At 41.2% G+C, this 26,543-nt stretch overlaps 1 long non-coding RNA gene across 3 annotated transcripts in view; it reads right to left on the reverse strand.

Annotated features, from left to right (window-relative positions):
- Positions 1-473: 473 nt before the first annotated feature.
- The window catches only part of LOC144592343 (uncharacterized), a 44,781-nt gene continuing 18,711 nt past the window's right edge, over positions 474-26,543 (reverse strand). For all 3 annotated transcript variants that reach the window (XR_013547115.1, XR_013547116.1, XR_013547117.1), the window contains exons 3-4: positions 5,632-5,764; positions 474-2,222 (exon numbers count right to left, since the gene is read on the reverse strand). This is a non-coding gene — a long non-coding RNA (uncharacterized LOC144592343). The remainder of the gene's footprint in view (positions 2,223-5,631; positions 5,765-26,543) is intronic.

Genomic DNA, 26,543 nt, shown 5'->3' on the forward strand with positions numbered 1-26,543 from the left:
TAGTTCCTTAGAGCAGCTTGTAGTGGAGCCTAACAGGGAAAAGGCAATTCTGGATTTAGTGTTGTGTCATGCACCATGAACTTATGAGTGAGTAAACCTTAACCTCTGAAGTTCCTTAAAGCTTTCAACATCCCCACCTCCCTCACCTTTCAAGCTTCCCATAAAGCTACTTTGTTGAGTCAATGTTGATATAGCAATAAGAGCAATTCCTTCTGTGTATTGATACAAATGCCAGTTTGATAATTGTGCATGTGAAGTGCCATGTGACGCCGAACAAGTTCAATGTAAATTAGAGTTCTTATTGTTTGATCATATTACACATTACTTGCCGTATTAACATTGTGGCTAATCTCACTTGGCAGGTTTCTTTTGAGTTTATCATGGTTGGGATGGAAAATGCCAAGTACAAAATTGGATCATTCTCACCAGGCTATTCTAAGGCAGAGGCACTTTTAATTTCCACCTCACGTGCTCTCAGATTCCATTGACCTACAGAAAAGCATTTATTTTAAAGACAACGTTTGGATATCATTAATAAACACATCTAGCGAATATAGTTATCACCATCACAAGTGCAGTCAATGATGTGGAACATAGTTGCACTGCTTCTGGTAATACACTTGGACTTAACAAATTTCCATCAATTCTCATTTTTCATCGCGCATCAGGCAGGATGTAGCAATCCAATAAACATAAATCTTCATGTTCTACATCATGCCAAAATCATTATTAAAACCATAATTCCATGCAATAAGTGAGCTTCTGGAGGTGAGGACTGCAATATTCATGAGAAAGAGCTTAAATTCTCATATCTGATGGAAGCTTTTTTTATCCTAAGGTCTGTTTTTACCTCCTGGGCAAGTTAGTCTCCAGTTACCAGTGCACCATTTATCATAAAATGTTATGGCCCCTAAAGCAGTGTAATTAACTTTCCAACATTTATAATGATTAATTGGCTTGTTAGCAATTTGATAAATGTCTTGCAAATTTAAAAAACCCACTATTGTCGGCACACTGTTTTCATTTTTGTTTCATTGATCACAATGGCCTTGTGGGCTCAAGTTCATGGTTCCACACTGTATCTTTAAAGTACAAAAGTATTAAATTACGAGTGTGACATTCAGTCCTTTGAACCTGTTCTGCCATTCAGTGTCTGATCCACACCTCAACTTCATCCACCTGCCTTGGTTCCATAAGCCTTAATGATCTGCATGACAAAAATTCCAAAGCCGCAGTGTTAAAATTCCCATCATCACTATCTTTGGAGCGTGGGGGCGTTGCAGATTGGTCAAAGTTATAGGATAGTTTGCCATTCCAATTTCTGTAATTTCTTTCTGAGATGTTTTCAGTAAAATCTTTCATTCTTGAACATATGATAGTAATCGCAAGTGATGGCCTTAGAATTGATTTATTCATTCATGAGATCAATGCACCCTGTCTGACAAAGTACTGTTAAGTGGAGAGCTCCAGGATTTTGACTTAATTGGGTAAGTGGCTGGAATGGGAGGAACATGGCGATGTTGGGGTGTGTGGGGACAGGATATCAGACATAAAGAGAAAAGCTATTGATCCTGAACTAGTTCAACATCCTACAATTGGAGTGTCAGGTCAAGAAGTGAGTGTGATGTTTCAAATCCAACCTGGCATAGGTAACCTAAATGTTTCAATGCATTGCCCAACCGTCCAAACTTTATGTGAGGGGAACTTCTGATACATGGTCGTCCTTCATGTCTGAAGCAATGAATATTAATTTTATGCAGATTGCTCCTGCACATAATTTCCTATCAGCCTGCTTTGTGTGACTGTAAAGAACACCCATTTGAAATGGCGGCACAGACTGCACAAGGGATGGTCTGAGAACATCTGTCCATTATCACACATCATCACCTGCAAACAGAGATGAACATAACCTGCTTTGGCAGAAGATCAATGCAGACAGTTGCTTACACAGAGAATGAATGCTGTTGGCAGGAAGGTTGGGAGGTGTTGCAATGGAATGATGCTCAGGGTACCAGGCTAAGTCAAGAAAAATGTTCCAACAATGATTATCTCCAGAGGCCAGAAATAAATGCATTGTCCTGATACTGCAAAATAATTCCTTGCATCACAGGCATTGATCTAAGAACCACTGGTAATGGCGTTTTGCCAGCGGTAGTTCAGGTGTGATCAGGAGCCAATGACATCTTGTATCCCAGGTGTCATTCTGACTCTTGGCAATCTTCCTAGAATAGAGACAAATAAAGGAAGATTAGCTTTTATGTGAGGACCTCTCATATTCCTTTCAAGATGTTTCAAAGAGCCTGAAAACCAGTGAATTTATTTTGAGCTCTATGGGCTGCAGAAATGTAGGCAAGCCAGGTTTAGCAGACAATTTTCGAACTGCAAGATCCCCCAAACAGCAAGCATTAATGGCCACATACTCTAGTTTTGTAACTGTTACTGAGGGTGTAAATATTAACCAGGATACCATGGAGAACTCATCAGCTCTTCAAAGAGCATCCTGAGATCTTTCATCTACACTAGAGAGAGAGTGTGACTGGGGCTACAATAACATTGCTGCGTAGAAGGGTCACATGGAGGATCATGCTCAAGGCTCTGCAGTGGGAATAGAACACACAATCTTCTGACTCAGAGATATGTACTAACAGTAAGTTGTAGCTCAATCCTAAACTGAAAGTTATTCACTGCTACACATAATAAATGCACTGCCACCTGTGCTCACAAACGGGGCACTTGGCATCCAGGATGTACTTACCGATTTGAAGATGCTCAGAGCACAACGTTTGATAGCTGGACTTACTTTAATATTGACAATAGACACAAAAAGCTGGAGTAACCCAACGCGTCAGACAGCATCTCCGGAGAAAAAGAATAGGTAACGTTTTGGGTCGAGACCCTTCTTTCGGTCTGAAGAAGGGCCTCGACCCGAAATGTCACTGTTTCTTTTCTCCAGAGATGCTGCCTGATGAGTTACTCCAGCTTTTTGTGTCTATCTTTGGTTTAAACCAGCATCTGCAGTTCCTTCTTACTTCAAAACACACGCACACGCACACACACACACACACACACACACACACACACACACACACACACACACACACACACACACACACACACACACACACACACACACACACACACACACACACACAGCGGTTCTGTTAATTAATTGTGGTTTCTGGTCATTGGGATTAACTCATCCACAGTTTCCTTTGAGAGCTCCAAATGTGAAGCTTCTTATTCATATTTTCGGTGTTACTTGTCAACTAATTGTGGAAATCAACATTATCATGCATTCGTGCACATGAGACAAGATGTAACAATCTAATAAATATAAATTGTCATGTTCTACTTTGTGCAAAATTATAATGAAAAATCTTCCTGATTTCCATGCACATCATCACCAAGATATATAGGGGGAATCCTCGAGGCTTGAAAATACCAGGTACTAAAGATGATATAAATAATGGGAAGAAACATCTTTACCCCAAAAGGAGATGAAAATATGGAACCCATCCCCCAGTGTGTGATTGGTGTGAGTAAGATATGTACATTTGTCAGGAGACTAGAAGAGCAACTGAGGGAGAAAAATAAAGAAGGATATGTGGCTAGAGTAAAACGAGAGAGGATGCGAGTCCAACAAGGACTAGTGGGTTGTTTAAATGCTTCATATTCACAGATGATGTGCCAGGAGATTGCAGACATCTGCAGGTCAAATAATGCTGTAGGGGATTTTAACTTTCTCAATATAGACTGGGAAAATCATAGTGTGAAGGGGTTAAATGGGATGTAATTCCTCAAAAGCGTTCAGGAGAGTTTTCTTAAGCAGTATGAAGAGCCCTCCCCCCCCCCCGGCATATGAGAGGGCAACACTGCATCTAGTATTGGGAAATTGGGAGGGGAAATTTAATGAAGGGTTTGTGGAGGAGCCTTTTGGGACCAGTGACTACAGTTCAATTAGGTTTAAGATAGTTATGGATAGGGACAGAGAGGGTCCACGTGTTCAAATGGTCAACTGGGGTAAGACCAACTTTGAGGATATGAGAGTGTTTCCAGCACTTTCTGTTTTTATTTCAGATTTGCACAACTGCAGCTTTTTAATTTTCAAATATGGAACATTTTTCTCTGGTAGTCCAATTATTAAGGAGAGTCAATTTATTATTGCATTAAGCAGGAATTTCTCGACTGTTGTCTGCAGACTGGGTTTAATGTGGGCAGCTCTCACCGCGACCTTTTTTCCCCTCGTTCAGATATTCTATTTTATGTGAGGTTTCTGGCATAGTTCAAAATGGGAGGAGACCCCTCCTCCACAAAACCCTGCCTCTGCACAGATTACAGGGCAGGTAAGTTGGGGAAAGGGTTGCCCATGGCAACCAGACATCACTGATGCCAAATATTTAAGTATCCTGTTTATTGCTTGCAAATGTCAGAGAGGGGGATATTTGCAAAATGGAAATAAATCTCTGCACATTTTTAAAAGTGCAGGATCAAATTTCATCACAGAACTGCTTCACTTCCATTATATACAAAAGGGCAAAAATCGAGTTACAATGTTACAGGATGCACGACTCTCAATCAAAGATAGGCTGTCAACTAAACCAATCTCCCTCACTTACTGAAGAACGACAATTCTCTGCATAAAACACCAAATAAAACATTACGTTCAGATTGGATATTTATCACTGAAGAGAGGGATGCTCAATACAAAATAGCTCTTTCCATTTCCAATTATATTTTTCCCTAGATGATGGACCAATAACATTAGCTGTGGGAGCACAATTTTCAACAGTCCTCCAGAATATTTTTCCTTCAATATTTTAAGTATTCTTTTTTAAATAAATAGCATTCTTGTTCTGAAATTTAATTAGACACTGAACAGCTATAATTTCATAGCAGCACTTCCCAACATATCATTTCTTAATCCTGCAAAATAATTCATCAGATCAAATGCAAAGCCACTTTTCAATCGATCTGATGTTGTGTTCCCGAAATGAAAGAAAATAGATTGCTGCTGCATCTGAAGGTCCAAAGAATTTATTCCTTTACATTCAGTATCACATCTCAAACCAAGTTTGAGCACGATTGAAATGTTCTAAATCCTTCAGTGTTTTTTTTTCACAGAAGGTAGATTTGGAAAGGGTTAAAATTAAACAGTTTATGACAGAGCTCTCTTAAAGCAACATGTTTTACGTTTTCTTGATCTTGCCACATTTGAAGAAGCGGTTATCAGAATGGAACTCAAGAACAGAGAACATGAGAAATGTAAAGAAAAACCTTTTTAAAATCATATACAATCAAGCCATCCATGGCTCAATAATGTAACCTACATTTGACACAAATATGCACGCTCTTTAGTCAAATTAAGGTTTCCTTCTTTGTTATCCAGCCAGTTACCAGAAATATCATGGAAATCAGTCAGTTCAATTAATATATAAAAATATTTGCCTGTATATTGTTGAAGTTGAAATGAAAACTGGAGAAACACTCAGTTGGGTTCAAATTAATTTTTTTGTTAAGCATCCTAAGGTGCATTTTAAACAAGAAAAGTAAACATTCAGATAAAATATCTGTAAAATATTCAGACAGCAGCACAATGATGAAAAACAATTGTGAATGAGAAAAACCCCATACCTTTGCTGGTGCTTTATGTTTGTGTAACCTCATGATTTGTTGGTTCACACTGCACTTGTCCAACATTCAAGTGCCATGTTCTTGTCCACATTGGCCCACACAGGCCACGCTACATTTTCATCCAGATTATTACCTGTATCATAAACAACAGAAGTTCCAGCAGTGATCCTTGCAATGAAAAACACTGGTCACAGACCTCCAGTTAGAAGATTCCCTCCAATAGGGGCCATCACTCCATCGATACCCTCTTTCTTCTATGACCAGGTCAATTTTGGATCAAACTTACCACTTGCTGTTGATCCCATGTGATGTAATTTTCTGGTCCAACCTACCTTGAGGGACTTTTTCAAATACTTTACTAAAGTCTTTGCAGGCAATACAAATTGCCTGACCCTCATTAATCACCTTTGTCAGTTCCTAAAAAATTAATCAATTTATGAGAAATAATTCCCCCTTGCTGACTTTTACTAATAAATCAATGCTTTTTTCCAAATGAGAGTAAACCCTGTCCCATAGTTTCACTACCACTGATATAAGGCTGACCAGTCTATAATCTCCTCATTTTCTCTGTTGCCCTTCTGAAGCAAATGAATAATATCCGGTCTTCTGGGACTTTATCTGTGGCTAGAAGATACAAAGATCTCTGTCAATGCTACAGCAATCTGCTCCATTGGCCCAAGCATCTGGAATAGATTTTATCTGGCCTTGGTGTCTTATCCACCTTAATGTTTCTCAATACACACAACACTTCTCCTTCATAATATTGGCATGCCCTTGAATATCAAGAAATACCTACCTAATCTCACCATTGTCCTTCTCCTTACTGAACATGAATGCAAAGTACTGATTAAGGACTTTCCCAATTTCTTCCATCCTCAAATTCCGTTCTTTGTCATTGGGTAGATCTACTCTGTCCAGAGTTACTCTCTTGCTCCTAATTATACATATATACTGCTTCAGGATCCTCCTTAATCCAAGGTGCCAAGGTCACTTCATGGCCCCTTCAAAATCTCCTAATTGATTGTTTAACTTCTTTTTTTTCTGCATCAGAATTCAAGGTGGGGAACCTTTGAAGAAAGTTTGCCGACCTTGACCTTTCAGATTCTGCAGTCTCTTGTGTCTCCATTTTATTACTCCACTGCAAAGTCTATTCAAGGTATGCTGCCTTCAAAGAAGTTTTCCTGTCCAGCATCTTCAGTTTTTTGTGTCTCCATTTTAAGATATCTATGGTCGTTCAAGGTTCCCTAACTTTGCCATCTGTATCTTTCATCTTGACAAGAGCATGCTGGTTCTGAATTCTAACTAGCTGACCTTTAGAAAACTTCTACCTTCACACCTCGCCTCAACCAATATATTTCCCCAATTCTGCAGTAATACCGTTCTGAAGGGTGGCACAGTGGCACAGCAATAGAGTTGCTGCCATACAGCGCTTGCAGTGCCAAAGACCGGGTTCGATCCTGACTATGGGTGCTGTCTGTACGAAATTTGTACGTTCTACCCGTGATGGCGTGGGTTTTCTCCGAGATCTTCGGTTTCCTCCCACACTCCAAAGACGTACAGGTATGTAGGTTAATTGGCTTGGTGTATGTGTAAATTGTCCCTAGTGTGTGTGTAGGATAGTGTTAATGTGTGGGGATCGCTGGTCGGTGCGGACTCGGTGGGCCGAAGGGCCTGTTTCCCCACCGTATTTCTAAACTAAATTAAACTAAACTAAACTAAACTAAACTAAACTAAACTAAACTAAACTAAACTAAACTAAACTAAACTAAACTAAACTAAACTAAACTAAACTAAACTAAACTAAACTAAACTAAACTAAACTAAACTACTTGTGTAAGAAGGAACTGCAGATGCTGGTTTAAACTGAAGATAGCCAACTACTTAGTCTTCCCCTAATTTAGCACTTTCATTTAGTCTTATACTTACCCACAATTCTCTTAAAACTTACAAACGCAGGCCACTAACTGCACATTGTACTCAACCTTGTGTCCCTTCTGCAGAATGACATGTTACTGTATGAAAAAAAACCTAACCTACTTTAATCATGTTATATAAAACCTTCTTGAATGCATTACTCTAATGTTACAGGTTGCAGCTGATTCAGGGATAGCAGTCGATCACACTATGTTATACATTTACTATGCTCCTTCTTCTTTGCTTGATATCTGAATGCAGGAGGTAGCCCTCTGTGCAAAGCCATTCATCCAAACAGTCAGGTGAAATTACGCTTCTATCCATATCATTTTTTAAGTGCACGTTTTTTAAATTGCAGCTTGCTTTTAGAAAACCATAGATCTGTGGCAAATTCCGACATTCCTCTCTAATTATTGCATTGTATTTGAGCAGTGGAATAAATCATAAGAATCCCATGCAGAGTGAAAGAGATGTGAGTACATAATCATCTCGCAAATGCAGGCATTAAACCCCAATTCAATTGTTCCTTCTTATCTTAGGTTTCACATTCAGAATTTAATTCATATTTTCCCTGATTAATTCTTTGCAAGATAGTGTATCATGCTTGCAATTAACTCGCAGCTTGAAATGCAGTCTACCAGTAAGAATATTGAGAGTTGATTTTACATCAGTGGAAGTAAGGTCAAAATGATCTTTATTAATTAGAGAAAATAGTTGAATTAGCAGCCAGATGAACTTAAATGGAAGTGGAAATGCAGGTAGAATATAAAATAAAACATAAAGTGGTGGAGAAACTCAGCTGGTCGGGCAGCATCTGTGGAGGGAATGGGTAGGCGATATTTCTTCTGAACATTCCGGACTAGAAACAATGCCTCTCCTTTTCCTCCACTGATGCCACCTGCCCCATTGAGTTATTCCAGCACTTTGTGTTTTGCTCAAGATTCCAGTATCTGCAGTTCCATGTATCTTCAAGAGTATACAATTTATATATCTAATTTTGCAGATAACACAAAAGTGGGTGTATGTGCAGATCGTGAAGATGGCTGTGAAAAATTGCAGCAGGCTCTTGATCGATTGGCTAAGGAATGGTTGATGGAGTTTTATATGGAGATATGTGAGGTGTTGCATTTTGGGACATCTAACATGGTTAGAAACTACACAGTGGAGGGTAGGGCTCTGGGGAGTGTTGTAGAGCAGAGGGATCTTGGAGTGCAGGTGCATGCTTCCTTGAGAGTGGAGACGCAAGTAGATTGGGTAGTCAAAAAGGCTTTTGGCACATTGGCCTTCATCAGCCAGGGTATTGAGTATAACAATTGGGAGGTCACGTTGCAGTTGTATAATACGTTGGTGAAGCCGTATTTAGAATATTGTGTTCAGTTCTGGGCACCATGTTATAGGAAAGATGTTGTCAAGCTGGAAAGAGTACAAAGATTTCTGAGGATGTTGTCAGGACTAGAGGGTCAGAGCTATAGGGAGAGGTTGAGTTGGCTGGGACTCTATTCCAAGGAGCGCAGGGGGATGAGGGGTGATCTTACAGAGGTGCATAAGATCATGAGAGGAATAGATCGGGTTGATGAACAGAATCTCTTGCCCAGAATAGGTACATAGGTTTAAGGTGAAGAGGGTAATATTTAAGAGGAATCTGAGGGGTACCTTTTTCACACAAAGGGTGGTGGGTGTGTGGAACAAGCTGCCAGAGGATGTAGCTGAGGCAGGGACTATCCCAACATTTAAGAAACAATTAGACAGGTGTATGGATAGGACAAGTTTGGAGGGATATGGACCAAATGAAGGCAGGTGGGACCAGTGTAGCTGGGCATGGTGGCCAGTGTGGGCAAATTGGGCGGAAGGGCCTATTTCCACACTGGATCACTATTATTCTATGACTCTATAAAATAGGTGACTGTACCATTTTACCTGCTTTGTCCCATCATCCCCAATGATTTTTACCCAAACAAGAGACCCCAGAGAAAAACTCTCATTTTATTCAATGGCTTTCCACCATTCGTTTATCACATTGAGATCTCTTCTTAAACTCATAGCTCTTTGGATATGATCCCCTGTTCAATGGCATGTTAACATGCTTAAAATAATTGATCATTATCAATTTTAAAATTATTCTCACAGAAATGCCCAGTAAATGCATCGAGCTTACATTCTCTCCGTGCATAAATGTGTTTTCCTCGATTTGTCTTCCGATTTGTTTCATTCCCATTTGAATGCAAGGTTTTTCTCTTTCAGGCTGCTGCCTGCAATGAGAAGCACCAACATTTCCAGGAGCACTCATCTGCCCAGCATGACAGTCAGTCATCTTTCAGCAGACCTGTCAGTAGCCTTCAGCGCTATTCCACTTGGGCTCCACTATCACGGCCTATGGATTTTCAATCACTGCATTTGACAGTGCTTGATTAGTGAGCAGCATTGCACTAACTCTTATCAGCAGACTTCAAATATTGTAGCTTGTAATATAAACTGAAGCCTCTCTTTGCCAGAGTGTAAACCAGTATTAGTGGAACTGGAAGAAATAATCTTCTGGTGGAAATAAGTAAAGCTTTGAGAGGAAGAAAATTAATAACTGGGAGAATCATAGAATTGTGCGTGAGGTCATGTTGTGACCCCTCTTTCAAGGAGCACTCCAATATGTTCAATTCTCTTTGCTCATTTACCATTGTTCTTCAAAAAATACACCTGATATACTTACACTGCCTGTTCAGCAGTTTTCAGATCACCACACATATGATGTTAAAAAAATAACATGATAACTATATTTTTTAAAGATCTTGGTGAATTTACATAAGATGTGCAATACACAAGCAGGCAATATTCCACTGGACCCTTCTGTGTTTCCTTATCTAAAATTATTGGTGTAATCCTGTATTCGTTGCTCTGTACATAAGTAGCACAGAAAATAGACCAGCAGAGCAGAGGAACCAATCCATAATGCCCATGCCAAACATAATACCAAGACCAACTCTTATCTGCCTGCAGATAAACAATATCCGTCCATTCCCTGCATTCCCTATGCTTATCCAAAAGCCGCTTAACTGCCTCTATCCTGACTGCCTCCACCACTACCCCTAACAGTGTGTTCCCGGCACATCTACAAATTCTTTGCGTTAAAAAAAACATTCTACTGAATTCCTTATATACTTTTCACTTTCATATGTTCATGGCATCTAGAGATGTTCTTCCACAGAAATGGAAACAGTATTTCTATACCTCTGCCTCTAAAATCATTTCATAATTGCAACAACCTCTCTTATGTTACCTCTCAGCTTTTATTTCTCGGGAGAAAAGATGCTCCTCAATTTGCTTACGATTGCTTTGCCAATTGACCTTAAATTAGCAGAATCTGGTCACTACCCTTCTGCCAGTAGAAAATGTTTCTCCTGCTCAATTTTGTACACATCTTGTTTAATCATCTCTTAATGAAAAATCTCATTGAGACGTGTACAATTCTGATCAGGCTTAAGAATGGACCTCTTCTAGCTAGAGTGCCAATAACTAGATGGTTCGTCTCAGTGTGTGTTTGGACATTTGAAGCCAAAAATGAGAAGGGCTTCCTTTTTGTAAAAGTTTATGAACTTCCAGGAACCTGTGGATGCTCAGTCACAGAGTATACTCAAGGCTGAGATCAATGAGTTTGTTGCACAGTAAGGGAATCAGAGACTATGGGAATCAGCTGAGAAAGTGGACTTCCATAGCAAATTGGCCATGACCATGGTGAAGCAGCGGAAGGGACAATATATGTTATTATGTGTTATATATATATATTTTTTTAAATCCAACAAAGAGTCATAAAATCATAGCATTGTTCAGCACAGAAACAGGCCCTTTGGTACCCATGCCAACAGTTTAGCAAATCTACACTAATACCATTTGTGTGCTTTAGGTCTGTCCCCTTCCTACCCTTGGTCTATTTAAGCATCTACCTATATGACTGATTGTATCCATCTCCTCTGACAGTAGGTTCCAGATATCAACCACTCTGTCTCAAAAACAATTCCCCTCAAATCCCCGTTAGCACTTTTCCCTCTGACTTTAAAGTCAAGCCCATTTGTTTATTGATACACCCAGCAATGGTTAAAAGATTCTGACAATCTACATTATATAACTTTTGTATAATTTTGTATGTCTCTAACATGTCACACCCTCAGCCTCCTTTAAATAATCCAGCCTATCCAATGTCTCACCATTACGGTCCAATGTCTCACCATGGGCGGCACGGTGGCGCAGCAGTAGAGTTGCTGCCTTACAGCGAATGCAGCGCCAGAGACTCAGGTTCGATCCTGACTACGGGTGCTGTACTGTAAGAAGTTTGTACGTTCTCCCCGTGACCTGCGTGGGTTTTCTCCGAGATCTTCGGTTTCCTCCCACACTCCAAAGACGTACAGGTTTGTAGGTTAATTGACTGGGTAAAATGTAAAAAATTGTCCCTAGTGTGTGTAGGATAGTGTTAATGTGCGGGGATCGCTGGGCGGTGCGGACTTGGTGGGCCGAAAAGGCCTGTTTCCACGCTGTATCTGAAATATGAAAAAATATAATATGAAATAGTATCTACCTGTATATACCTTTATGTTTGGTTTTAGTTCAGTTTAGAGATGCAGCATATGGAAACAGGCCCTTTGGCCCAATGAGTCCACATCAACTGTTGATTACCAATTCATACTAGATCTATGTTATGTCACTTTCCCACTCCCTGCACACAAAGCGCAATTTACAGAGGCCAATTAACCTATAAACCCGCATGTCTTTGGGATGTGGGAGGAACATGGAGCACCCGGAGGAAACCCACATAGTCACAGGGAGAACGTGCAAACTCCACGCAGACAGGATCGGGACAAGGTCAGGATCGAGCATGAATCTCTGGTGCTGTGAAGCAGCAGCTCTACTAACTGCACCATTGTGCCACCCACTCTCCCAATCTGCTCAATTCGCAAACAGGTGATCATCTCAAACATTTCAGACCATGTATTCATGTGAATAGTTGACTAACATCATTAGTGTGAACAACTCTTACACATATGACATCATTTGTATTGCTGTCAGTTTTATTGTTGTTATGTGTACAAAGATATAGTTAAAAACATTTTGTGTGCTATTCAGACAAATCAAATGATACACCAGCACAGACCATAACTGTGCAACGGGTAGCTCAAAAAGAGAAAGGAAACCGTGTGTGTAATATTGTATTGAAAGTGTAGAGGAAGTGCAGATTTAAAAAAGTGCTAGGAGTGCAGCGAGGAAGAATGAGCGATCGGGGAATACATCCTTAGCTTATGGGAGAATGATTACAGTTGGAAAGAAGCTTTTCTTGAGTCCAGTGGTAAATGTTTTTGAGACTTTGTATCTTCTGCCTCACACGAATGTGAGTATATTATTGATATTTTGTTTTGTTGCTGAAAATAGACAATAGAAATGGAGTGGCTCCTTCTACAGGGAACTTGAGAATTGAAAGGATGGGGCAAGCAAATTTATTTTTCAATATTTCTTTTTTCAATCAATGCTGATGTTCTTGGCAGTGAAAAGTGTGTAGTGGAATGAACAAATCCAATGCCCACTTTAGCGCAGAAGGAGAAATAACTGAAAGAAAGCTTGAGAGATAAAAGCAATTGATTGATTGATAAAAACAAAAAAATGCCTTTTTTTTGCAATCTCTCAGAAATAAAACCTAAACAGATTTGAAACACTCACTTGCATTGTGAGGAGAGTTTATCCAATTTGCTTCCAACTTGCAGGCATCATGTTGTGAATTTAAAAGGGGAACAAATCAGCAAAATGGCATTTTCACAATAGTAGTAGAACAAACAGCAATTTCCAAAATCGTTGTCTAAAGCTGTATGTTCCTTGCTATTGTTTAACCTCACTGCAAGCAACATAGTTTCACTGTGTCACTGTGTCACTGTGTCCATTTGGTTGAAATTCTTGAAAGACAGATATTTAATCTCAATTCAAGAGATTCTGTCCTAAAAATTCAACAAAGTGCTCCAACTTTCCTAATCTAATTTATATCTGCAAAATCCAGAATTATGACAGGATGGGAGTTTACTGTACCAATCTATATCTAATTTAACTTCCAAGAATGTTCACCTTTAGTAAGATTGATAATATATAGATTAATGATACTGATATCCTGTTGTAGATAGTTACAAAATGGCTCCTGTTGTGTTAGCTAATAGAAAATGGATATCCTGTTGTTGTTGTTTTAGCTAAACAGTAAAATGGACTCTGCCATGTAGAGAGTTATGTGCTCAGAGGAATGGAATGCTGTTTATCAGATTAGAATTAGAGAGACTGAGGAAGAAGTGAAAAGCCCGCAAAACCGTAGAGATAGAATGACTCCTTTTCGGAACAAACAAAGCCTTATATGTACATGTGTTGAAGTAGAAGAGTTAAGTTTTGATTTCCCCTAACTCTGTGATGTATTTCCCTGAAATCATGTGACCCGTATTAATGAGTTAAGCTTTTTTTTCTCTGTAACCATGTGAATTGTGTTAAGATTGTAATTGGCTATTGAGCAACTATGCACCACCCGTTTTCCTTTCTGTATAAAAAGAGCAATTAATGTTGGAAAAGTATTTTTCCTTCTCTTGCTAAAAGCTCTTCAGACACTCATTGGTTTTAAAGGGATGTTAGAGGGGAAAACCCACTGTGGAATAAAATCTATTGTACTCAACCAGTATTCGACTTAATCATTATGAAATCAGACTGAAGATAAAGAACTTGGATTATCAAGATGACATTTTGAATTTCTGGTAGTTAATTTCTATTTACTTCAAAACTAAAAACGATTATAATTTATTCATTGCATTATATAGCCTTTAATTATTCACTTTGCAATTATTTAAAAAAATGCAATTTTCCTTACCACTCCTCGACAAATTTTCACCTAAAAGTTGTTAAAATTGGTGTCTTATTCTTATTGGTCTTATTGTTGAACTTCGGGTAATTTTTCATTTCACTGCACATTTATGTGTATGTGACAAATAAATTGACTATTGACTATTGATATTGACTAACCGTGATCTTAAAGACTCAAAGATTTGGATAGCCCCCTGCTTCTTTTTTTTCTCTCGCATTTATGTTCTTCTAATTATTGCCTGACTCATACAGAACATATGCAACTTAATGGAATATTTTCAGAAAATTTTACAGGGACACTAGCTCATAAAAAGCCTAAATTCACATCAGTTCATGAGAGTTCTGCTTGATTGCTCCATTGAAGGATGCAATGAAGGCACTCTTGATTACTCTTGATTACTGACAGCATTTTTTAGATTTCCATGTTGGAATATACATGCACAAAAATCCCTAAGTTGCTGTCAATTGCACTGTTTAATGAAGGCATACATCAGCAGTTTCACCGTCATTACTACTGCAAAGCTCAGGGCATTATTTTGAAAAAAAGATACAAAGTGCTAGAGTAACTCAGCAGGTCAGGCAGCATCCCTTCCCATCCCGAAATGTCACCTATCCATGTCCTCTTTTTGTATACCAGTATCTGCAGTTCTATGCATCGCTTTGAAATTTTGGAAATGGTTATCTTTTTTGACAAAAAAAAAAAAAAAAACAACTTGCATTTATTTAGCACCTCTCATCATATTTTACTTCAATGGAGTAGTTTAGCAGCATGAACATCCAAGAAAGAACTGCAGATGCTGGTTTAACCAAAGACAGACACAAAAAGCTGGAGTAACTCAACTGGTCAGGCAGCATCTCTGGAGAAAAGGAACAGGTGACGTTTTGGCTCAAGACCCTTTTTTAGACTGAGAGTCAGGGAAAGGGAAACGAGAGAGGTAGATGGCACTTTGGACAAATGTATGGAAGATATGCAGAAAGCAACGATATTCAAGGAAATGTGGAGCCCACAATGGTCCATTGTTGGCTGTGGGATAGATGATAACAAGTTAATACAGACAGTGGAACTCAACAGTATACAGTAAAACAAGTACGGTGACTAGGGTGGGGGAGGGGTGGAGAGAGGGGATGCAAGGGTTACTTGAAGTTAGAGAAATCAATATTCATACCGCTGGGTGATAAACTAGATTAGTCCATTAGATTCGGCACAGCTCCCAATACCGTAATACTGGCAGGGCCGGATTAAGCTAATGCGGTGCCCGTAGCATATGTTATAAAGGGGCCCTAAATACGGGACAAGGTGACGTTACCGCCCGCGCCCCACGTGACCTCACCCAACCAGTGGCCATGTGCTCCCGCTCCAGCAATGGCGGCCGCCCGGGCCAGGAGGCGGGTTGCTATGCAACCTCTGTTAGGCGGCGTCTGTGCCGACAGCCCCCCCCCCCCCCCCACCGGACCCAATGCGGGACATGGGCGGAAATATTTTATATTTCAAGCATCTTAGCTTTCAATGCATTTCAATCTCAAATTTGAATCAGTGTACAAAAAATGACAAAGTTACAAAGCACGGCGGCTCCTCCTTTTGTTTCCCCCACCACCCCCCCAGCAATCCCCCCCACACCGGGTCCTCCATTGTTCTTACCCTCCCTCCCCTCACGGCGGCCCTCCACGATCTCATCGACCATCGACCGCGGGTCGACCCGCGAGGCATCGCCGCCGCCACAACCCCATCGTCGCGAGGCTTCACCGCTGCCATTGGGGGAGGGGGGTGCACTGTGCTCCGGCACCTCTGGTCTGAAGAAAGGTCTCGATCCGAAACATCACCCATTCCTGCACTCCAGAGCTCCCGCTGAGTTTCTCAAGCATTCTGTGTCTATCCTCAGTGTAAATCAGCATCTGCAGCTTCTTTTGACACATTCTAACTGCGACGTTGGCAACACATTCTTGAGCGGCGCGCACAACATAACGCGGGGCCCTCGGAAGCGTGGGGCTCGTAGCAAATGCTACTTCTGCTACTATGTTAATCTAGCCCTGAATCCTGGGAAAGACAGCTGCAGAGTCCTAGATCCCAAAGCAACAAATTCCCAACAAATAATTCATCTGTGATGTGCAAGCATTGCGCTTTTTAATCCATTTTCCCTTGATACACAATGTATGAGAAATGCTTTTACCTTTACCATACAGCACCTTCTAGCAAGTGGCACAAAACACTAAATAATTTATATGTAACCTTAACACTAACAGATGTAAGGCAGTAATTGACCCGTGGTTTAATGATGACAGCAGTGGATCCCTTCAATTTCCCTGACGGGCGGCACAGTGGTGCGGTGGTAGAGTTGCTGCCTTACAGTGTCAGATACCCAGGTCCGATCCTGATGGGGTGCTGTCTGTACGGAGCTTGTACATTCTCCCTGTGGCTGTATGGGACACCCCTTCACTCTGGGTGCTCCAGTTTCCTCCCGTACTCCAAAGACGTGCAGGGTTGTAGGTTCATTGGCTTTTGTAAATTATCCCATGTGTAAGATAGAACTAGTGTGTGGGTGATCGTTGGATGGCACAAACATGGAGGGTCGAAGAGCCTTTTTCCACACTGTATCTCTAAACTAAACTAAAACTAAACTGCTATTCTGGTTCCCACCCTCCTGCCACTCTGGTTTAAATCTTCCCAACAAGCACTAGTGAACCTCCCTGCAAGGATATTTGTTCCCCTCCAGTTCAGGTGCAACCCAATCCTCTTGTACAAATCACCTCTGCCCCAGAAGAGATCTGAAAATCTGAACCTGCACCAATATCTGAGCTATGCTTTCATCAGCCTGACTTTCCTATTCCCACCCTCATGAGCATGTGGCAGCAGAGTAGCCTGGAGATGACTACCCTCTGGGTCCTGCTTTTGAATCTTTTGCTTAATTTCCTCCGTGCAATCTGTAGGACCTCATCCCTTTTCCCACCCATGTAATTTGCGCCAACATGCACAACATGATCAATGGAATGAGTAGATTAACCTATGATGAGCATTGGTTGGCACTGGGCCTGTATTCGCTGGAATTTAGAAGAATGAGGGGGACCTCATTGAAGGATTCACTATACAGAATGGTGAAAGGCTTGGATAGAGTAGATGTGGAGAAGATGTTTCCACTAGTAGGAGAATCTAGGACTCAGAATTAAAGGACATTCTTTTAGGAAGGAGATGAACAGAAATATCTTTAGTCAGAAGGTGGTGAATCTGTGGAATTCATTGCCACAGAAGGCACTGGAGGCCAAGCCAGTGGATATTTTTAAGGCAGAGATAGATAGATTCTTGCATAGTACAGGCGTCAGAGGTTATGGGGAGAGGGCAGGAGAATGGGGTTAGGAGGGAGAAATAGATCAGCCATAATTGAATGGCGGAGTAGACGATGGGCTGAATGGCCTAATTCTATTCCTATCACTTATGGCCTTATGACCTAATAACTTTCTCCTTGACAATGTTCTGCAGCTGCTCTGAGATATCCAGGTCTCTGGCACCACGGAGGCAACACAGCTCCCTGGAGTCTAATTTGTTGCCACACAATCTCCTAGCTCACCTCTAATTAATGAATCTCCAATCACTATGTTCCTTTGTTCAACTAAACCATTTCTTTAATTTGATGAGTGCCTTCTGGTCAACTGCTGAATGAGGGCAATGCATATTCACAATGCAACATGTTGGTAAGGAGGTCCCTGATGCCTTGAATGTCAGCTGTACTTTCCAATTGATTATCTTTCAAGCACTCAGTCAATAACATGAATGATCACATTTACTTAATGAACTCGTCATTAACCACATAGACACGAAAAGGGTCTCGACCCGAAATGCCACCCATTCCTTCTCTCCAGAGATGGTGCATGTCCCCCTGAGTTACTCCGGCATTTTGTGTCTATCTTCTTTTTAAACTAGCATCTGCAGTTCCATCCTACACATTTAGTTATTAACCACAAATACATTATAATAGAGCATACATTCTTGCTTATAGGCATCGCATTGTCAACACCTTTATGGAACATGCCTTTGCTGAACACTGAAGGCAAAGTTACCCATTTAATATTTCTAACAAGAAAAACTGTACAGGAGATGGTGTTCACAAATCAAAATTATGAGCTAAATAAATCAATGTCTTTATGGACCTAGCCGACTAGCCGACACATTACACCAATTCAGAGGAGATTTTCCAAGATTGATTAATTGAAAGATACAACGTGCAAACAGGTCCTTCGACCCACTGAGTCCACGCCACCTATCGATCACCTGCTCAGCCGAATTCAATGTTATTTTATTGTTGCATCCACACTCTACACACTGGGGGCAACTTACAAAGACCAATGAACCCACATGTATTTGGGATGTGGGAGGAAACCGGAGCATCCAGGGGAAACCCACGCGGTCACAGGGGGGACGTGCAAACTCCACACAGGCAGTAACCAACGTCAGGATTGAACCTGGGTCTCTGGCACAATGAGACAATAGATCTACTAGCTATTGCCTGGATTGGAGGGCTTCAGTTATGTGGAGTGATTGGATCGGATGGGCTTTTTTTTCTTGGAGAGCAAGAGACTGAGGGGTGATCTAGAAGAAGCATATATCATATGAGAGGCAAAGCTGAGGTACAGTCAAAATTGTTTTATCATGGTGGAGATATCAAAAACAAGAGTGCATAGTTCTGAGCTAAGTGAAAGAACTTTTTTAAAAAGGAATCCAAAGGATAACCTTTTACACAGAAAGTGGAATATGTTGAACCCACTGCCAAATGTGATGGTGGAATTAGATACAATTACTATGTGTAAGAGGTATTTGTACATATCCTTAAACAGGCAAGGCATTGAAAAAACAGTCCTAATGTGGGAAACAGCAAGGAAATGGTGAGCTGAGGGACCTGTTTCTGTGCAGTACAGTTCTACGACTCCGGAAGTATCAGACATTTTATCAACACAGCTTTTGTTCCAGCTAACTGGCATGCCAATACCAGTGACAAAATATCTGCTTGTACTTCAGAATTAGTGCACATTGCTGCCGACGGTCATGTGGTTTTGTCTAGCGCTGAAGACTGCTCTCTGAGTCAGACCGACTCCCTTGACGCCCTTGCATCATATGTAAGGCTGACTCTCACAGCTTCAATTACACAAACTCTCACTTGTCTTCTCATCAGTCAATGTCAATGTTCATATCTAGGATCTGGGCCTGTTCACTCTACGCTAGAAAGACAAAACCAGGCTTACTGAGGAGCCCTCTCTAAGAAGCAACAGCACACCTGGGTGTAGAAAATGTGATATGGAGACAATGTGACAGATTTAACAATTGATGGGGTTCCCCTGAAGGCTGCTGTACCACACAGCCTAAAAACATTGGAGCTGATACACTCCAATGCTGAAAACTATATTCTGCACTCTTTATCTTCCCCTTTGCTCTATCTATTGTCTTTGAGTTTGACTTGATTGTATTTATCTATATAGCACATCTGTTCTGTTTGAGCATCAGGGGTTATGGAGAGAAGGCAGGAGAATGGGGTTAAAAGGGAAAGATGATTGAATAGACTCGATGGGCCAAATGGCTTAATTCTGCTCCAATCACTTATGAACATGAACTTATGATAACATGCAAAACAAAGCTTTTCACTATCTCGCTACATGTGAAAATAAACCTAAACCTAAATCTAAACCACCTTCTTTGCAGAAAGGGTAACATTAATGTGAAATGACTATAAGGTGTTTGAGATTCACAACTCATTGTGTACATTCAATTAATAACACCTTTATTCACACATTTTACTTTACAAGAAAGATTCAACCCAAAGTTAAGTTTAGTCTTCTTGTCATCTGCCTTTAGTAAAAGCACATTCTACCGTAAAGCAATAAAGGAACACAGCTGTTTAATGTTAAATGTAATTTTCATTGCCATAATTATACAATAACCCCCCCCAAAAATACATTAATATTTGAATTAATGGTTAAAGACTTGTTGATCACCTGAAATGTGATTTGCTCCCTTGCAGCGGTGGCTGTCCATTGGAATGAATGGATGTGGTGAATTTGCATCAGCTCTTGTCTGGCAGTGGATCAGTGAATAGTGCAGATGTTTCGGCTCCACTGCAGCACCCATGAGGAGGGCCTGATTGGAGTGCAGTGGACTTGAAAATCTACAGCATTTCCATTCATGAATGCTTGCACAGGAGTCCTGAACCTCCATACCATTATGGACAATGTATTTTATGCATTACTGCAGCATGTATGCAGAAATATTCAGACAATATATATGCGGTACAAAAGCTAGCTTGGTGACATACATTTATCATCATGCATTTGCAGCAGTTTTGTGCAGATCTGGGTTGGGGTGGGAGCTGCTTTACATCCTCGTCGTCCACCCTGGGTAGTCCTACAGAACTGGAAAAATTTGCAGCAAAGCGTCAACTACGGTACTTTGAAGCACCAATTGCCACTTTTGATTGTTGTAGTTGACATACGAAAGAAGAAGAAGGTCTGGGTTTGTCCATACTTTAAGATAAATTTAAGTAATGTGCTTTATTTACTATCTGACTCAAGGGCATCAAATATGGCACAGTGTTTTAATACAATTGTGAATTATTATTTGTTTCACTTTATTAAAAGTGACTTCTAAACATTAATTTAACAATGAGTATTATACACACTGGTTAGTAGGTATGTCCATACCACCAAGCCAATCAATGTGTTGCACTGCTTTATGTGTATGGAGACAGGCTGAATTAATAGCAAGGTTCACAGTGTGCAGTATAGATGCTTTTGTAGAACTCTATTTAAACCACACAGTGCAACAATGATAGAGCGAAATGTGTCCTCGAACACTGGAATAATATTTGAAAAGCAGAATACAATGTGCAGCTCCGACAATCTATGTAGGTGTAACACAAGTGATGTAAAGCAACTTCATACTCTGGAGAATATCTGAACTAGAAAAGTGTAGAACAGTACACCTCAGTCACAGCCCCTTCGGCCCACAATGTCTGTGCCAAACATAATGCCTGACTAATTTAATCTGCTCTGACTTCATTCCCTGCATATCCATGTGCCTGTCTAAAAGTCTGCATATATGCACACATATACATTACATATACATCACTATTATATCTGCTTCCACTAGCTCCCATGCGATCAAAAAATAGAATTGAAATCACATTTTTTTAAACAACAAAAATAGAAGGTGATACAATTGGTCAACACTAGGCTGGAAAGGATGCTCTCCAGCCCGCATTCAACACCTTGTGTTAATCTGATGCTGGACAACTTAATGCCCTTTAGATTTACTGGCAGGTTTAACAATACACCAAGTACTTTATCAGATTGTAGCTATCCTGTTGCTGATCTCATCTGAGTGTTTTGCCATAGAACCAGGGGGTTTTGAGATCAAGAAGGAAGTGGTGTTGGATCACTTGCAAAAGATTAGGATGGATAAGTCCCCAGGACCTGACGGGAATTATCTCAGGTTATTGAGAGAAGCACGAGAGGAGATTGTTGGCAGCTTCACAGAGATCTTTCTGTCCTCTCCAGACACAGTGAGGTCTCAGACGACTGGAGAGTAGCCAATATCGTTCCTTTGTTTCAGAAAGAAAACAAGGATAATCTAGGAAATTCCAGGTCGGTGACCACACATCAGTGGTAGGGAAGCTTTTGGAGAGGATTCAGTGTGGGAGAAATTAATTTAGAGAGAAATTAAAGGAAAATGAAAAGTGGAGACTTCGCACGTAATAACTTCAATTTGCCGTGGCAATTGAATAGCATCCAATAAATTCAAGACCAGTTTACCGTGCTTAATAGTCTTTCCTGTTGATGTGATGAATCCTCTATTTTTCAATAACTGCCCAAAGTCATGTACAACCCTAAACGCATAGCGAGAATCGGTGTAGATATTAGCACTTTTATCTTTTGCCAATATGCAGGCATGAGTCAGGGCATACAGCTCAGCTGCCTGAGCAGACGTTCCGGATGGTAAAGCATATGCCTCCAGCACTTGGTGTGGAGTGACCACCGCGCGGATATCCTGCTAATAACCTGTCATCGCTAGGTCGGTGTGAAGAGCCATCAGTAAATAGGACCAGATCAGGATTATCAATCGGATGACTCTGTAAGTCAAGCCTGGGAGTGGGAGTGGCAGTGGCTTCTATAAGCAAGAGACAATCATGGTCACATCCTTCTTCTGGCAGCTGGGTTTATAGCAGGTGATCACTGATAAGTATACATCGGATGTGATAAAAGGATAACTTCATATCCTGTTCTTCTAGCGGCTGTGAAATGCTGCGTAGCTGCAGAGTTCAATGATAACATCACGGCATGAGGAACAGTCACTACACATGGGTAATCAAGAACGATAGGGATTGATTTTTCAATCATCATGGCTGTTGCTGCTCCAGCTCGCAAGCAGGCTGGCATGCCATTTACTACAGCTGGTAAAACCATGGAAAAATAGGCTACCGGTTTTTTTCCCCCCTCCATGTTTTTGAGCCAGGATCCCAGTTGCAAACCCCTTTGATTAATTTACATAAAGTTGAGAGGGCTTTTTATAATTTGGCAATCCCAGTGCCGGAGCAGTAACCATAGCGTTCTTTAGATTTCTAAACGCCTGGTCTTTTTCTGCAGTCCATACTACTCTGGAGGGCTCAGTCTGCAAGGTGGCTGAATGTAATGCTGCATCTAATTTACTGTAGTCATGGACCCATTATCTGCAGTAACACAACCATGCCTAAGAAGGAGAGAATGTCTTCGGGACCGGGAAGTTCTCTATTGCCTTTATTCTATCTTCTCCAAGTCTCCTTCTGCCTTCCTGCAGCTGGAATCCCAGATACTGTACACTAGGCTGGCAGAACTGTAATTTTCCCAGGGATACTTTCTGCCCTCTTTCTGCCAAATGTTGCAGCAATTTAATTGAGTCTTCTTTCCAATCAGGACCTGTCACAGAGGCTACCAAACGTCATCAACATACTGGATCAAAGTAGACCTCTCTGATAATTGACATTCTTCAAGATAATTTTTCACTGCTGCTGCATTTACGGCTAGGCTTTCAGTATACCCCCTGGGTAGCCTAGTCCAGGTGTATTGTTGATCCTTGTAGCAAACAGGAACCGGCTGTCTTTATGCAGGGGTATGGAGAAAAAGGCCGAACATAGGTCAATTACTGTAAAGGTGTCGGCTTCCACCGGTATAGATGACAGAATAATATTGGTGTCAGGTACTAATGGAGCAATCACTATTCTGTTGATAGCTCTCAGGTCTTGGACAAAACGCCATTCATTACGTCTTCCCACTTTTGGGATTGGCAGAATAGGAGTATCACATGGACTTTGTGTTTTCACTAATACGCCTTGTTGTAATAAAGATATAATGACTGTAGCTATCCCTTATTCAGCCTCTGGGGTCAGTCGATACTGTTTTAAACATGGCAAGGCAGCACCCTTTTTTAAAGTCACTTTATGTTCAGGGGCTGAACGCACTCGCCCCACATAATTCTTATGCTTTGCCCATAGTTCAGAGGGTACTTGGCCCAGAGCCATTGGTAACCTTGATGGATCCTCAGTAGGCGGCTGTTGCTTTTCAAAAATAGTGCCCCACTCCTTTCTGACCCATGTGATCTTTCCTCCTGTGTCATTAAAGAATTCAATCTGGATTTCTCCTCCTGTCATTGATAACTTTAAAACATGAATTGACTGTTTGAACTTCAGCCTTTTTATCATTTCCCCTTTTTCCTTCGCTGGTACTGGAGGTCTAGTAGCTACGGTCAGGTGTGACTCAGAAGTGTCTCCCATCTCAAATCGATCCCTTTGGTTTTGAGAGAGGCGGACCATTATTCCTAATCCCGGGATCCCAAAAAACAAATAAGGGGTGACCGGTAATTGTTCAATTTTGTTCAACCAGGGGGAGACTCTTTCCTGATGCTCGGGATTAGGGAGATACATGTATAACACAGTGCAATGTGTTCATTTATGTTCTTGGCTGGTTTTGACAAGATACTGTAAGTACTGGTCTTTTGAATCCTGCAGTCCTTGCAGAGCACAATGGATTTGATTAATTAATTGACTGTACGGATTGCTACTCAATTGCCAACAAAATAGGACGGGCATCTTTTGCCCTTGCTCTTCCTCCTTAATTAAATTTAGCAATTGATGTGTCTGCATTTGAGGGAGTTCCATAAACATGCCGTCTGCAGTACAGTGTAAGACTGCTCCCAGTTTGCACAGAGCCTGTCTTCCCAGTAACGGGACTGGGGCTGTTCTAGAGATTATAAAAGTGTCAGTAAGTGGCTTGCCATTTACCTGAACACGAGTGGGTTCTGATAAAGGTTCTATCATGGGGACACCAGCAACCCCATTAGTATTAATATTTGCCTGACTGACGGGGATGTCCACAGAGGGGGGCATAGAGGACATAGTGGCTCCGGTATCGACCAGAAGGTCTAAATGGCAGTCACTTATCTTGACTGCAGCCATGAGATCTTCTTCCATTGATTTAGACAATCTGATCACCTGGACCACCTTACCTCTGCGGCATCCCTATGCTGATGGATTAGGATTACCGGATAGGAAGGAGTTACTGAATGAGAAGGGGGCAGGGGCTGGATACCCTCCCTGTTGCTGTGGGGAACATCTGCAATCTCGAGCCCAATGCCCTATCTTACCACATCCAGCATTTGCCTCGTGTTGTATCTTTTATTTGCCATTGTTCCCTTCCTCGGCCCCTATCTCCACAACTTCCTCCTATTCCCCAGCCCCCTCTCCCCGTGTAATACTGGCCTGACGTTTGGGGTTTCGGCTCTCTCGCCTTGGGCAAACAGCCCCTCCCTCTCCATGTTCACAAGCGCTGTTATCACATTATCCCATGACTTATTTTGCCATTCTAGATTAACCAATTTAAAAGCTTGAGCCTGATGGGCAGCAAACAATTTACGTTAGAGTCTCCTTTCCTTTATGGGCCAACCAGTGAGTGATGGACTCATTTCCCTGAGCCTGTTAAGTAGGAAAATAACTGCAGATGCCGGTACAAATCGAAGGTATCACAAAATGCTAGAGTAACTCAGCAGATCAGGCAGCATCTAGGAGAGAAGGAATGGGTGACGGTTCAGGTCGAGACCTTTCTTCAGACTCACTTCAAAGGAAAAGTTTAAGTTTTTTTACACAGAGAGCGGTAGGAGTCAGGAAGCGCTCCCAAATGTAGTGGCAGAAGTAGATTTGATAGTGGCATTTAAGAGGGTTTTAGATCACAACATAATTATGCAGGGAATGAAGAGATATGGATCATGTGCAGGTAGAAGAGATTAGTTTAATCTTGCATCATGTCTCGTGAAGACGTTGTGGCCTGAATAGCCTGTTTCTGTGCTGCAGTGGTCTACATATGTTCTGACTCGGGTTATGTGGGGCACAGAATAGGCAGGAGGATAAGATAACACCTGCAGATCTATGCTGCCCTTTAATCACAAACAGTATCAGCCTCCCAGCTGCTGTCTGTAGGTGAGAGATCAAGTGGTTGTGCGCCTTCATTACCCCCTGTCAAAACTGGGTGACGGTGTGAATTGTGGACAAGATGCACAGAGGTTTGAGGGGAACAAGGGCAGGGTTAGGATAAGAATATTGCAGGTGGGATACAATGTGAAAAAATGTAAGGTCATCCACTGTGGTGAGAAAAAAATCAGGAGTTTTTGAAATGATTTTCGACAGAAAAGTGTTGGTGTCTCGGAAGGCGTAGGTGTCCTTGTACATGAACCACTAAAAGTTTACGCGCAGGTATAATGTGGAATTAGGAAGACAGATTGGATGCTAACATTTGTTTTTAAAGCACTTGAGTCCAAGAGTAAACTCATCTTTCTGAATTTTCATAACGCCCTGTTATATATTGAAACATATAAGATAATTAGGGGATTGGACACATTAGAGGCAGGAAACATGTTCCCAATGTTGGGGGAGTCCAGAACAAGGGGCCACAGTTTAAGAATAAGGGGTAGGCCATTTAGAACGGAGATGAGGAAGAACTTTTTCAGTCAGAGAGTGGTGAAGGTGTGGAATTCTCTGCCTCAGAAGGCAGTGGAGGCCAGTTCGTTGGATGCTTTCAAGAGAGAGCTGGATAGAGCTCTTAAGGATAGCGGAGTGAAGGGGTATGGGGAGAAGGCA

This window comes from Rhinoraja longicauda, chromosome 3 (assembly GCF_053455715.1).
Source record: "Rhinoraja longicauda isolate Sanriku21f chromosome 3, sRhiLon1.1, whole genome shotgun sequence".
In the NCBI taxonomy this organism is placed as follows: domain Eukaryota; kingdom Metazoa; phylum Chordata; class Chondrichthyes; order Rajiformes; family Arhynchobatidae; genus Rhinoraja; species Rhinoraja longicauda.